General features: G+C 41.1%; 1 long non-coding RNA gene across 3 annotated transcripts; it reads left to right on the top strand.

Annotated features, from left to right (window-relative positions):
* Positions 1 to 4,528: 4,528 nt before the first annotated feature.
* LOC117595313 lies at positions 4,529 to 14,137 on the top strand. 3 transcript variants are annotated; one of them, XR_004576518.1, is made up of 5 exons: positions 4,529 to 4,657; positions 9,413 to 9,527; positions 9,626 to 9,736; positions 10,653 to 10,748; positions 11,087 to 14,137. It is a non-coding gene; the product is annotated as an uncharacterized LOC117595313 (long non-coding RNA). The 3 variants fall into 3 exon arrangements; XR_004576517.1 differs by lacking the exon at positions 10,653 to 10,748; XR_004576519.1 differs by lacking the exons at positions 4,529 to 4,657; positions 10,653 to 10,748 and adding an exon at positions 6,273 to 6,395.
* Positions 14,138 to 16,128: the final 1,991 nt, after the last annotated feature.

Below are 16,128 nucleotides of genomic sequence, written 5' to 3'. Positions count from 1 at the left end.
AATAATAAGCTTGTTTGAAAACCATTCTACTATCAGATGTTCTGTTGCCTTTATTTTAAGTGTGGTGGGTATGAGACATGAGAGGTAACTTACTTTTGTTAGGGTGAATTACACGTGAATAATACACAGTGTTGGGCAAGTTACTTGGAAATTGCAGTGAGCTAAGCTATTAGTTACTCTGTCATGAATAAAGCTTCACTACACAAAAGCTACCACCCAGTCAAATGTAGCAAGCTAAGTAACACAAACACAGCAGTAGGCTAGTTCATTACATAGGAAGCTACTTTAAGTTGTGCTAATTTCACATGACAAGAAAAGTAGCTTGTGTGGCCAAGCTACTTGGTAAATAAAGGAGTTACTACTACTGAAAAGTTACTTGATTCTGGAAATAGTGAAGCTACCACCAAAATGTACTAACTAAGCTAGTACTGCCCAACAATGATAATACCGTTTTTATATAAATATATAATTAGCTGGCCAATGTTATACCAGTAATATTTGCTTTATTTCTACAATAGCATTCTTGAGTCAGTTGTAATCTAAGTCAGTGTTATAGAATATGACTTATCAAATCTCAGTTCACTGGGTGAACACCCACTGGTGCAGTAAACATAGCCTAGCTAGCTGGATACGATTTCAGTACAGTAATATCAAAGATCCTTGCTCCTTCTCAACTCTCTGGTAATATTCTAGTCACAAAATACAACCAATAATATGGTAATGTTAAATCTTACGTGTGAAAAGTAATCCCCCGAGCCCTGCTTTCGATGGACCGCCGATTTGAGCAGGAGTATGCAAAACATTTACAACAATTCAAATATGATCATATTTAAGAGTAATTTCGATAAAAAGTGGGTGTTAGTGGGTGTTAAAACACGTTCCAAGGGTAAAATTCAGACAATGCCAATGACATAATATGGAATATATATTGGCTCATAACTAATAAACTATTGAATATTCCACAGAGAAAGCAGTGTAGGAAATGTCCAGGAGAATGTGTAGAGTAAGACAAAACTGTCTAATCATGGGGAACAGTGTGCTACATCTAGCAACACAATATTTCCACACCCTCTTTTTCCACAATGCAACTCAATGGATATGAAATACATATTGGCCTATAAAAAAAAAACTATTCTACACGCTGCGGTGAATGTATTGTAGGAAATGTTCAGGAGACTCTATAGAATGATTATATGCAAAGAAATCAAGGGGCACTCTGTATTTGCAATTGTTGCTGGTGTTTTACTCCGCCCACCCCATTGGCCACAATGCAACTCAATGGATATGAAATACATATTGGCCTATAAAAAAAAAACGGTCTAGGGCTCCATGCAAGATCTCACCTCGTGGAGTTGCAATGATCAGGAGAACAGTGAGGAATCAGCCCAGAACTACACGGGAGGATCTTGTCAATAATCTCAAGGCAGCTGGGACCATAGTCACCAAGAAAACAATTGGTAACACACTACGCCGTGTAGAACTGAAATCCTGCAGTGACCCCAAGGTCCCCCTGCTCAAGAAAGCATATGTACAGGCCTGTCTGAGGTTTGCCATTGAGCATCTGAATGATTCAGAGGAGAACTGGGTGAAAATGTTGTGGTCAGATGAGACGAAAATCGAGCTCTTTGGCATCAACTCAACTTACCGTGTTTGGAGGAGGAGGAATGTTGCCTATGACCCCAAAACACCATCCCCATCATCAAACATGGAGGTGGAAACCTTATGTTTTGGGGGTGTTTTTCTGCTATGGGTCTTGGCTGGGTATTCCAGCCTGACAATGACCCAAAACACATGGCCAAGGCAACAAAGGAGTGGCTCAAGAAGAAGCACATTAAGGTCCTGGAGTGACCTAGCCAGTCTCCAGACCTTAATCCCATAGAAAATCTGTGAAAGGAGCTGAAGGTTTGAGTTGCCAAATGTCAGCCTCGAAACCTTAATGACTTGGAGAAGATCTGTAAAGAGGAGTTTGAACCCCAGCACAACGAGGTCTAGTTGTATCGATTACCTATATTTCCTTAAACAAAGTGTCCTTGATCAGGGTAGCCATAATTGGTGTCCCAAAATCATTGCTCAATTAATCTTTTTAGCCACTGCTCATAGGCCCTGGACGTCTCCAATCCGTAAGTCACATCCAGTTACATTTAAAAAATTTTTAAATATATATATATATATTTATTTGAAAATATGTGCACATCCTATCCTATCCTATCAAATGAGAGATTTGTGAACGCGATGCTACCTGGCAACTGAAATGACGATTGGGATAACTATAGCACAAGTTCATTTTATAGTCGCTGGACAACACAGACTTTCAACTCCCTCCAAAGATTTTCTATGGGGTTGAGATCTGGTGACTGGCTAGGCCACTCCAGGACCTTGAAATGCTTCTTACGAAACCACTCCTTCATTGCCCGGGTGGTGTGTTTGGGATCATTGTCATGCTGAAAGACCAAGCCATGTTTCATCTTCAATGCCCTTGCTGATGGAAGGAGGTTTTCACTCAAAATCTCACGATACATGGCCCCATTCATTCTTTCCTTTACACGGATCAGTCGTCCTGGTCCCTTTGCAGAAAAACAGCTCCAAAGCATGATGTTTCCACCCCCATGCTTCACAGTAGGTATGGTGTTCTTTGGATGCAACTCAGCATTCTTTCTCCTCCAAACACGAGTTGAGTTTTAATTTGGTTTCATCTGACCATATGACATTCTCCCAATCCTCTTCTGGATCATCCACATGCTCTCTAGCAAACCTCAGGCGGGCCTGGACATGTACTGGCTTAAGCAGGGGGACACATCTGGCACTGCAGGATTTGAGTCCCTGGCGGCGTAGTGTGTTACTGATGGTAGCCTTTGTTACTTTGGTCCCAGCTCTCTGCAGGTCATTCACTAGGTCCCCCCGTGTGGTTCTGGGATTTTTGCTCACCGTTCTTGTGATCATTTTGACCCCACGGGGTGAGATCTTGCGTGGAGCCCCGGATTGAGGGAGATTATCAGTTGTCTTGTATGTCTTCCATTTTCTTATAATTGCTCCCACAGTTGATTTCCTCACACCAAGCTGCTTACCTATTGCAGATTCAGTCTTCCCAGCCTGGTGCAGGTCTACAATTTTGTTTCTGGTGTCCTTTGAACGCTCTTTGGTCTTGGCCATAGTGGAGTTTGGAGTGTGACTGTTTGAGGTTTTGGACAGGTGTCTTTTATACTGATAACAAGTTCAAACAAGTGCCATTAATACAGGTAACGAGTGGAGGACAGAGAAGCCTCTTAAAGAAGAAGTTACAGGTCTGTGAGAGCAAGAAATCTTGCTTGTTTGTAGGAGACCAAAAACATATTTTTGGTAAAGGAATTTACCAATAATTTCATAAAAATCCTACAATGTGATTTTCTGGATTTCTTTTTCTCATTCTGTCTCTCATAGTTGAAGTATACCTATGATGAAAATTACAGGCCTCTCTCATCTTTTTAAGTGGTAAAACTTGCATAATTGGTGGCTGACTAAATACCTTTTCCCCCCACTGTAATTACATGTTGTTGTTTTCAGTAGTAAAAACATTTTGTACTGTTCTGATGGAGCTAAAAACTGGAACAAAAACTTCTTACAGAGAAAGTATGCAAACATAACCTTTCTTTTCAGTATCACATTCACACATTAAACATTAATTTTATATTATTACAGATAAAATCCTACATCAACATCTCTAAAGGTGATACAGCAGGCTAATGGCCAGTAAATATAAGTAATTGACAACTACATTAGATCATTGGCTGAATTGTTAAGTAATCACCAAGTGGTGATAATCACCTCCATTAACAAAAGGAATAATGGATCTGAAGGCTATTCAGCAATTTGGAATGTGTAGAATAGTTTTTTTTTTATAGGCCAATATGTATTTCATATCCATTGAGTTGCATTGTGGCCAATGGGGTGGGCGGAGTAAAACACCAGCAACAATTGCAAATACAGAGTGCCCCTTGATTTCTTTGCATATAATCATTCTATAGAGTCTCCTGAACATTTCCTACAATACATTCACCGCGGCGTGTAGAATATTATTTTTTTTTATAGGGCAATATATATTTCATATCCATTGAGTTACAGTGTGGCCAATGGAATGGGTGGAGTAAAACAACAGCAACAATTGCAAATACAGAGTGCCCCTTGATTTCTTTGCATATAATTATTCTATAGAGTCTCCTGAACCTTTCCTAGAGTACATTTTTACAATATACACTAAGCAAAGTGTCAAAATAGATACATTTAATATTATTAAAATCGCGTTTTACCGCGGACTTCTATTCTGAAGGCAAAATCCGAAAACCGGAAGTCTTATTGTTGCTACGGAATCTTTAATGTTGCCAGCATGACGCTAATTGCTTCTGCTGCTACGGAAATAGGAGTATGACCGGTCAACGATGGCGGCCGTATTTCTAGCCCCTGTATCTCAAATTGAACCCAAAAAAAAAATTGCCCCTGATCTATTCATCTATAATTCCGATCGGGCATTATGACAAAGTAGACGTGTAGGCCGCTAGAGTGTACATCGACATTTTCCGCATGTACACTCAACCCTGTACTTTCTGGGTGGGCTAAGCCCCGAATGTATTGTGGTCCTAGCGACGCCTCTGGGTGAGACTATGGGAAAGATGTGGCTTGACAGGTAAGTCTGGGAGAATGGAGGCACCCATATCAGAGAGTTCATCTAGTTCATAGTGGCTGTGATAAGACAAGGTTGTAAGTGTGCTAATATGCCATTTTTTAAAGTATATTAAAGAATGAACTGGATGCATTTCAAGTATACTTATTAATATTTAAATAGCATTTAAATACTATTTTAGTGCAGTTTAGTGTACTAAAGTCCAACTTTATGACTGGCAATATGATCTGTTGCCAAGAAAACAGTGATTCTCCGGCCCTCCGCTAGCTTTTACAGTTTTAAAGTCATGACGTGTGTTTGGTCAGGTGACTACGCATGGTGCGAGATTCAAAAGCCACACACTCCGGCAGCAACGCCAGAATATAACTCTGATAAGTTGCAGGCGAGGCAGACATCCCTGGGCAGGTTTAAAAAAGGTATGGTGCAACTCAGGCCAGCAGGACCACTTGAAATAACCTTTCTTATGTAGCAAAACCTGTTTAAACGTTTAATACGCAATGGGACAACATATATTTATATACATACATTTGAATACATCTAATTAGGAAATATGGTTGGAAATGACAGAATGTAACTTAGAATATTAGTCAAAATACAAATGTTTCCAACATAAAAACGACTGAAGTACATTTTCTATTAAATAATGTTGTGAAATTAAGCTACATTATGGTGCATTGCAAAACAATTCTAAAATAGATTTAAACATAGTGAAATATTCTTCTGCACCCATGGCCTAGACATCCTATGGATACTGACAATTTGCATGGTATTTGTTGAGATGTTTCTAACAATGACTTCAAAATCCCTTCTTCAGATTGAAAACATGATTTTGCAATCCGAATACTGCTAAAAGATAGTTGTCTATAAAATAATTGCAATATGGCTTTAGTTTTTGCAAGTACACAATTATGTAATTATTGCGACAGCCCTAGATCTAGCCTATATGCTCAGTTCGCAAAGATCTTGAAGATTATGGGTAGATTTCTGGAAATTGAATGGACATATTGGCTGTAAAAAAAAAGTCTAATGTAAACTCTAATATAGCTCCCACCCACGGTGATATTTAGTATACTAGAATCGGGCAGTTTGATGTTCAGTTTCAGATTTGTTTATTTATGTATTTGCTTTGACTTGTTCAACATTGTTCCTTTTTCTAATGAAGTCAAAGATTTTTCATTCCCAAAAATGACACTTTTTTTCACGGAATGTTGTGGTATCGGCCGATTAATCGGCTTTTGCCTTCCCCAAACTATCATTATTATTATGCCGGCCTTTAAAAATCCACTATCAACCTCTAGTTTCTAGCCAGCTCTCAGATTGTATGCATCATTACTCCTCCCACCTGTGAGCAGGAGAGGCCTCCATGTTTAACCCAGCTGTGGTACTGTATGGAGGTAAGGTAAGTGTGATGGAGGCATCGATCAGCCATACTCTCATCTGTGTAGTTGAAGACTGAGAGAAATGTCTGTCCTTCTCTTGTCTTTGCCTCACCTTTCCCAGACAAATGCCGGCTTTTCTGCCTCATTGATTTACTTTCATCTCCAGGTTGTTAGTTATCACAATATTGTGTGTTCGGTCTGTTTTGTGGTGCACAGATCGAGGAGGAGGAGGAGGGAGGCAGAGGAGAGGGACAGTGAATGGGTGGAGGAGGAGAGGGAGGAGAAAGTGCTGGCTGAAGAGTGTTCATTAACAGAAGGAATTTGAGGAGGAGCAGGACAGGAAGAGACAAAAAGAGATTCAAGTGAGAATCAGGTTAATCATTTTAGACTAGTGCTGCACCTAATGATTCTTTTTGTATCTATTCATCTAACAACTAATGTATCTATTATTCTAACGATAATTGTTTAGATAATTATAATATAATGAATTTACTCATAAATATACCAAACATATATGATTAATATATATGTATTTTTTTTATTGAATCATCATCTTTAAAACAATAAACACAGTATGCACTGCACAGCATTATTGTACAACAAAAAATAGCCCAGTCTTGACTGTTTTTACACATTTGAACATAAAATCTCTCCAAAAAAAGAAATCTGTAAGAGCTTGTTCAATTAAAGTAAAAGGAATAAAGTGCATTCAACATTTAGCAAACAATCAAGTAAAATTGAACTCAATTTCAGGAGACATTGTGCAACCTCGAGTTCGGCAGTCCAACAAAATCTCTTTCTCCCCCCTCTCTCCCTCAACCCAGCATCCAGCACAGACTTTGGCCTCTTTTGTGAAACTTGTCTGGGAACTGACCGACTCCTCCTGCCTCACACTTGCCTGTTGAAGCTGTTCCTGCTCACTTCTTTTGGCTTGAAGTGCAAGATTCTGAAGTTTTACTTGCACTTTTAGGATATCATCTGGTGACAGAAACTTTAACTTGCGGAACTTTGGGTCAAGGGCAGCTGCAAAGACTCACACATTTTGACCGTCTTCTGTGAATATGGTCTCGCCCTCCCACTTTGAAGCTACAGTTGGGAGAACAAGTTTTTGATACACTGCCAATTTTGCAGGTTTTCCCACTTACAAAGCGTGTACAAGTCTAATTTTTTATCATAGGTACTCTTCAACTGTGAGTGATGGAATCTAAAACAAAATCCAGAAAATCACATTGTATGATTTATGCTTTTTTTTCTTTTCTTTGAGCTTGCTGCTGGCCAGCTCACTTCTCCTAAAATGTTCTACAAGGCATTATTTGGGAATCCTTTTTCAGGGTGTGGTTGACCACTAGCTGAAGTGTATGGCCAGCACATCGATGTGAAGCAACTCCATGCTTCTCTTTCAAGATCCTTAGAGTTGCCACGACATTGGCAGCATCATCATGTACGGTAGCCAGTAAATCACTGACACCAAACTTATCTGCTGGCTTTTCCACCCAATCAGCAATATTTTCAGCTGTGTGGCGCTCCTCAAGAGGCATCATGGTCAGTTCCCAGTCCTGATAAAGTGGCAGGTGACTCCTAAGTATTCCTCGGTGGCAATACTTGTCCAAGCATCAGTGGTGAGTGTGATTTTTGTTTTTGTATTGATGTGACATTTTTGAGACTGGCTTTGACTCTCTCTTGAGTTGCAGCATTTTTCTTCTCCATCAAATCCGAAAAATGGGGCCTAGAGGGAAGTGTATACCCTGGGTGTGATGCGTTGATCATCTCACGGAAGCCTAGACCCTCCACAATAGCAAGATGTCTCATGTCCTGGATTATCATTTGTAAGATGCTGTCCTTAAGTTCAACAGCCATCTGGGGTGTGCATGGATTTGGGTTCCTCTTTTGTAAAAACTCTTTCACACTGTTTTGCCTCATCTTGAAAGAGAGACACAAAGCAAATTACAAAAATGATGAGTGGTATTTTAAAATGAGTCTAAATGTCCACATCACTGCTGTGATATGATATAATAATAATGTACCGTATTTGTCAGATGTATGATCAGAAAAATACTTGGCCTCAAATTCAAAAGGATTGCTGTGATACATAGATTAATTGAATCACTCAATGTCAAATCAACCCTTTCCCTGAACTGAAGAATCAGTAGCCTATTAACGTAAAATGGTTATGATATGGATTTATTTAATCACTGGAGTAATGCAGTTAAGAGTCACTGGTGTGGAAGATGGAAACATTTTCACAATTTATTATGAAAAGAGACTCAACAGTCGTTCCTATAACAGTTTATTATTTCAGTTTAATTATGTGGATCCACGGGAACAATTGTTTTCACAAAACAGAGTATAAGTACAGAGACCAACAGAGTAGAATCATAACAATTGTTCTGATCATACATTATTGCTTTCACCTCTTTATGCCGCTCCTTGTCAGCCCCCAAAAATATTATCTCCTATGCTAAAAGATGCATACCATAACAAGTTGTCATACTAATAGGAAAACCGGTAGAACCCTACACTGTCATGTCAACCATAGTTCTAATAATTAACAGACCTCCTGATCTGAGGTACCCCTAGTCTCTGTCCTGCCCAAATGGAAGGAACAGAGGAGACACAGGCAACTTCACCTTGGAGCCATCTGAACAGGGATGGCCAGATCTGAACCTAGATAAGCTAGGTTTGAGGCCTGGCGGCTTTGGTTGTGGCCATAATCCTTTCCAGGAACCGGGCATGCGGACCTAGGTCTTCTTCTAAACATGGCAACCATGAACAGTCTAAAACACATTCAGGCCTAGTCTAAAACAGTTTTCACATTTTTTCTCACTGTGGCCATTAAAGTTAACAGAAAATATTAAAGCTCTGAATAACATTGGATGTCACATGGTGTAATATTAGCTACGTTAGCAGCGGTGCAGAAATTACTTTTAACATGACGAAACATTTAGAAAAATGTATTTTATGTGAATACTACTAACATAAACCCGTTTAAATATTTGCTTGGTGAACAGGACTTACGGTGCTGTCTTGCTGCCATCTTGACGAAGCGTTCCGGGATGCTTTCGTTTCAGGTGTTCATTCATAGCAGTTGTACTGCTGTGAAAAGACATTTCTGATTTGCATAAATTACGGACCAACATATTGTTGGGTTTCTGTTTAAAATAATATTTTTATGATTGTGGGAGAGGTCTTTTAGCTGCAGGGCCAGGTTGCTTTACACTCAGACATCTTACCATTACTTGCCAAGTCAACGCACTTTCTGAAAATCTACGTATTTACTTAAATGATGACTTCAACCCTTTTTTAGACTACATGTCTACACACTGCTTAGTTGAACGATTTGTTGTCAGTGTTGAAACAGACTCCTGTCTTTCTTCTCTAGCAACGTACCAAGCGTAAAGAGCTGAGTTTCCAGGCTGAGGATGTGAAAGGAAGCGGACAGGAAGAGAAGGGAAGAGGAAGGGCAAGAGCCTGAGAAAACAGATTGAGAGGCAGATGTGTGTTTAACCCGTTCAGAAGATACTGGATACTTCTAGAAGTTACTTGGTGTTGTATCCAGTCACTCAACGTGCATTGTGTTCTCTCCTTTAAGCAGAGCCAGAGGGACAATTCACCACTCATTCCAGCCCTGCAGAAGAAATTGGACAAGCATCTAACTCCCAGACCTCCCAGTGCTGCCAGTCAGTTCTCATCCAGGGCCCTGTCTGTAAGTACACTGGCTAGATGTACATACACTGGCTTTAACCCTGACCCTAGCCCTGACCATAGCTATGACCCTGACCCTAGCCCTGACCATAGCTATGACCCTGACCCTAGCCCTGACCATAGCTATGACCCTGACCCTAGCCCTGACCATAGCTATGACCCTGACCCTAGCCCTGACCATAGCTATGACCCTGACCCTAGCCCTGACCATAGCTATGACCCTGACCCTAGCCCTGACCATAGCTATGACCCTGATCCTAGCCCTGACCATAGCTATGACCCTGACCCTAGCCCTGACCATAGCTATGACCCTGACCCTAGCCCTGACCATAGCTATGACCCTGACCCTAGCCCTGACCATAGCTATGACCCTGATCCTAGCCTTGACCATAGCTATGACCCTGACCCTAATCCTGACCATAGCTATGACCCTGACCCTAGCCCTGACCATAGCTATGACCCTGATCCTAGCCCTGACCATAGCTATGACCCTGACCCTAGCCTTGACCATAGCTATGACCCTGACCCTAATCCTGACCATAGCTATGACCCTGACCCTAATCCTGACCATAGCTATGACCCTAACCCTGACCACTACTTCAAGCCATACATCATGCAGAGGTCTTACCTAATCTACATATATCCAGATCTTTCCCTCCGGGCATGTTTAGACAGGTTAACAAGCTTACTGCTTTTATTAAACCTTCCTCACCCAATCCAACAACTCTGGCACTGGTCAAGGAAAATACAGAAAAGTGAATGGGAACAAATATGGCTATCTTAGACCATTATGATGCAGTGATAGCATCAGGGCTACAGGAAATTAGTAATGTGGATGAAGGCTCTTTCAGTCAAGCAGATATAAACGTAAATGTACCCAGTCATCAGTGATTGCTTTACGGGCTATGCTCCCTCAGACCAGTGCCGGAGTCGTGGAGGATTTGGGTCCTACGACTATGGAGGCTTTTCCACCCTCCCCGGTGTCTTGGGTCCAGCTCCCAGAGATGGTGGAGGTAAGGGAATTGGGGTTTGTGGATTGGTGGACGTTGGACTAGGGAATGGATTGGAGAATAGTGACCCTGGGGAACCCCCTAAGCTGTCTATTCTAGAGTCAGATTTGGTGGTACAGGAGGGGCAAATTGTCTTAACTATGGCTGAAACGCATCCTCCTAAGCCTCAAGTGTTTCCTAGTGATTCAGTGACTATGGGTTTGGGAAAGATAGGGACGGATCCTCGGAAGCAAATAAAGGTGAGACCCGATGTGAGGTGTAGCCCTAAAAGGACTTTATACAGTAATGTGGCCCGGCAGTGTAGTGATATTATTACTCCTTTTTTTTCTGATTCTGGTCAGGAGGGTCCCGGAATTGGAGCGGATCGGGAGCCTGTGGTGGCTGCTAGGAGGATTCAGGAGAAAAAGGAACTGCATATAGTAAATGTGGATAAAGTGGAGACTTACCTTGAGACATCTGAGTCGGAGCCCCAACAGGGACTCCTGGTTGCTGCTGCCCCGGGTTTCCCGATGACGCTTCCTCCGGTTCCATCTTCTCCTCTTGGATCACATCAGGAGAAGGTAGGGGGGTTGGTTCAGGCAGATGTTGATTTGGATACCCTTTCTTCCACTACAATTATTATTCTACCAGGTAAGGAGCCTAGATCTGTTTGTCATGAACCAATTAGACATCCAAATTCCACCAATAAACTTTATGACTGGGTACTTACCATTAGAAAACCCATTGTTATAATGGGAGAATTGAATATTTCAAGGAAACCTCAGTTTGCTGATCTCAGAGTACAGGCAGATAGCTTCCCGGGGGCTACTTTCCACCATCTGAAAGGAGTAATTGAAACCTTACAAGAACATCCAGAGGTGGAAAAGGTGGTGCTTTCAGGGGGTTTGAATAATTGTCTTTCTAAGCAGTTACCATTGACTGCTTGGAAACAATTACAACAGCTCTTAAAGATGGCGGAAAATTTCCTAATGCCTTGCTTTATGTACCAATTATCAATTATTCAGATAGATTGGAGAAACAGCAACAACTATTGTTGGAACAACTAAATCAAAAGATATTGGAGAGATGCAACTCCTTGCCTGAGATCAGCAAACTGAGGTTCCATACACTCCCAAGAGATCCGGTTCATTGGACACCTGAAACAGGGAATCTTATATTAAACTCATGGCTTGATAATTTAAACATGTGAGGGGAGAAAAGGGTCTGGATACAACTCCACAATCTAACATCACAAATGTATCACAGTCTTATATACTTTCAGATATAGAAAGGAAGGTTCTGGAGTGGGGATTGTCTTTTATTCCCACTCCTCGAACCTTAGATCGTATGGACATTCGCAGGGACTTACATTCATACCACAGAAGATTAAAATTGTTAGATCATTTTAAGTACGAAACTGATGTTACCTTTGTTCCATTTACTGTTCCCTCTATTTGGGAGCCTAAAACACAAGAGATATCTCCATCCATTCAAACACTAATTAAAAAGGATTTGAATACGTTTGGGAGATTTCGACCAGTCCCGACTTTGGGTGGTAACACTACACAAGCAGAGATGGAGGTTATAAGGTCTCTGGGATCTAATCAAAGTATAGTTATTAAGCCTGCGGATTAGGGGTCACAGATTGTCATTTTGGATAGGGTGCAGTATTTATTGGAAGCAAACGGACAGTTGGACAATATTAAGCATTACATTCCTCTAGAACATTCCATCCAATTTGAAACACAAGGTAGAATTAGGATCATACTGTTGGGTTTATTGGAAAAGAAAGCGATTACTCTCAAGCAGTTTACTTACCTGTCGGGCCCAGAGGTATTTAGATCCAGACAATCTCCTTCCAAAAATCCATAAACCTATGGAAGGCTGGACTGTACCTTTCTGGATCCCCAGTGGTCCTATTGTAAGTGACTGCGGGTCAGAATCATATCGAATTGCTGAGTACATTGATTTTTATATCAATCCATTATCCCAGAAACACACTGCTTACATCAAGGACACATATGATTTCGTGGATAAGTTAAAGGGCTTGGAGTTGCCCTTAGGTGCTTTCTTGTTCTCAATAGACATTGTATACAAATATAGAGACTTCTTTGGGATTACAGGCGGTCAAACGTGCCTTTGATAGGTTCCCTGATGCCTTGCGTCCGGATGGGTAGATTCTGGATTTGTTGGAGTTGAGCCTGTTGACAAACGATTTCACCTTTAATGATACATTTTATATTCAAATCCATGGAACTGCTATGGGCAAAAAGTTTGCTCCAGCTTTTGCAAATTTGTGTATGTGTTTCTGGGAGGAAACAGCATTCCATAAGTGTAAAATTCTCCCACGGTTGTATCTCAGGTTCTTGGATGATATTTTTGGCATTTGGGTAGGTTCTAGACAGCATTTTGAGGACTTCTTGGAGGTTCTTAATACACACCATCCTGCTATTACAATTTCCCATAATATGCAGGTAGAAAAACTTGAGTTTTTGGATACCCAGTTTTCTTCATACCTCAGGCGGGTTTGGTTAAGACATTGGCAACTAAAGTTTCCTTTAAGGAGACTGATAGACATGCTTTATTGCACAAAGCCAGTTATCACCCAAAACATACATTCAGAGGAATTATAAGGTCACAACTGATTCGATTTCATAGAATCTGCACCCTTTCTGAACATGTGGAGGAGGCTATAGTTATTCGTTAAGGCTTTGGGTCCGCAGGGCTACTCTGGGGGTTTCTTGAGGGGCATAAAGCTGGAGGTTAGTCAACTCTTTAGTAGTGGAGAAGGGCACATCAAAATGGGGGAGACTAATAATTTCATTTCATTTGTCACAACTTACTCTGGGAGGCTGGGACCACTTGGTAAGGTTCTGAAGTCCCACTTCCAGGAAGTGGTCTGTTGGACTTTAAAATAATCTCTGCCTTTAGAAGGATCTTAAAGACGTGTTAGTCCATTCTGCCTTTCAGACTAAAAATAGAAACAATGTGGGGGCTGGTCCAGGACACAGAGGGAGGGAGTGGAAAGGATGTGGATTAGCCACCTCCAAACTATAGACCCTAAGGGCTTGAATGAAAAATATTAAAATAACTTACCTTTTGATACTTACCTGAGGTGAGGAATGGTTGGTGTCAGGAGAGTAGTGAGGGGTATGGTTGGTGTCAGGAGAGTAGTGAGGGGTATGGTTGGTGTCAGGAGAGTAGTGAGGGGTGTGGTTGGTGTCAGGAGAGTAGTGAGGGGTATGGTTGGTGTCAGGAGAGTAGTGAGGGGTATGGTTGGTGTCAGGAGAGTAGTGAGGGGTATGGTTGGTGTCAGGAGAGTAGTGAGGGGTGTGGTTGGTGTCAGGAGAGTAGTGAAGGGTGTGGTTGGTGTCAGGAGAGTAGTGAGGGGTATGGTTGGTGTCAGGAGAGTAGTGAAGGGTGTGGTTGGGCTGTGGGAGGAGGGAGGGTGGGGGAAAGGGGAGAATTGTGTGTAAGAGTTTTAATCAATGAATTATGTATGTCATTTATTGGTGTGTATATATGTGTGTGCAGTACTTACCTTTTGAGGTACTTACCTTTGGTTGATGTACTTACCTTATCTTTATCCGTTTTAGTGTGGTATTTGATTTTTGCTCTAATATCGTATATTGTTTTTGTTTAATAGCACTTATTTATGTTATTTAATAATTTATTTCTCTTGGGCAATTTTCCCTTTGATTCAAATTGATTACATAACCCTAACCCTTGGATTCCGATAACTAGCCCTAGCCCTAACCCTAACCATTGGATTTCATTACCTAATCTTAACCCTAGTCCTTTGATCCTGACGTTGTCGTGTCTGACCCTGATCCGTTTCTTTTATCCTAACCTTAACCTCTAGATTCCTGGACCTAATCCTAACCCCTTATCCCTAATCTGGGTGTTTTTTTCTTTGGGGTTCCTGAAATTTGGGGGTTGAGGGATCTATTTGGCTCCTTTAAGTATTTATGCCGACCCTTAGCCTTGGATCTAAAATTTGAGAGTGGACCTTTTAATTGAGACTTGTTCCCTCAGTTTGGGCCTTTGTATTTTGACAAAATGTGATGCCCTATTGGCAATAATGGTTTTTCTCTTGTTTCTTTTTCTTTGGTGAAAAGGGGTTATTTATTGATTGATATATCCCCTTTTCCCTTGTTTTTGGAATATTGTTTTAAATGTCCCCAGTCACAAAAGTATTTGCAGACTAGTCCTACCATTTTTTTTAAAAGTATAGCTTGTGCCAGAGCACACCAGATTAGTCTGTTTATTAAATAACCTAACCCTGACCATAGCATATGACCCTGATCATAACTATGACCCTGACCATAGCTTTAACCCTGACCCTAGCCCTGACAATAGCTATGACCCTGACCATAGCTTTAACCCTGACCCTAGCCCTGACCATATTATATGACCCTGACCCTAACCCTGACCTTAGCATATGAAGGTATTTCTTACACTTTTTCTGGATTCTTGGACCTCTTAAATTGTCTAAAAGAGAAAGCTCCAGTAAGCACCACAACCTGGAAGAAGGAAAAACTAAGGAACAGCAATATGGTAGAACTTACCGTATGAGGGGAATCCTTACTGGCCTTTGGAACTGTTGGACTCCAAGTTTATCCGAAAGGAAGTCCCAGTGAGAACATAAACCTGGAAAAGTATCAAGGATCCTTGGTCTTCAAGTTTAACTGAAAGGGAGTCCCAGAAAGGACAAAAACCTGGAAATGAGTAAGGTAAGGGATTATAACCCTTTGAAATTTGCTCCTGCTTATGCCAACTTATACATGAGCTTCTGGGAAGAAACAGCTTTTCCTAAGTGTGAAACTCTTCCTCTTGTGTATTATTGTTATTTGGATGACATTTTTGGTATTTGGGTGGGCTCTAGAGGGGGCTTTAAGTCCTTTGGAGATCATCTTAACACACACCACCCAGCCATTACAGTATCCCATAATATACAGAGAAATTTGAATTTTTGGACACCCAGGTGTTCTTTGTATTGTCGGGGGGTTTTATGAAGGAGACGGACTGACATGCACTCCTACACAAGGCCAGTGATCATCCTAAACATACATTTAGAGGAATCATTTAATCTCAGTTAATCCGGTTTCATAGAATCTGTACCATACCTGAACACGTAGAGGAGGCCACCCCTATTCTTTTTAGAGCTTTAGTACCACAGGGATATTCCAAACGGTTCCTTAGGGAGGTGAAATCAGAGGTTAGTCGGAGGTTTAGTGAGGGAGGGGGATACAGCAAAGTAGCAGAAACACAAACCTTAATTCCATTTGTCACCACATATTCCGGGAGCCTTGGGGGGTTCAACAAAGTTCTGAGGTCTAACTTCCTAAACACTCAACAAGTGGTGGAGGAATTGTCAAACTTAAGGGTTAGATTTTAAAGTAAT

The sequence above is a fragment of the Esox lucius genome, chromosome 11, assembly GCF_011004845.1.
Source record: "Esox lucius isolate fEsoLuc1 chromosome 11, fEsoLuc1.pri, whole genome shotgun sequence".
In the NCBI taxonomy this organism is placed as follows: Eukaryota; Metazoa; Chordata; class Actinopteri; order Esociformes; family Esocidae; genus Esox; species Esox lucius.
The sequence above is the reverse complement of the archived record's forward strand: the minus strand, read 5'-3'. Positions and strand labels throughout refer to the sequence as shown.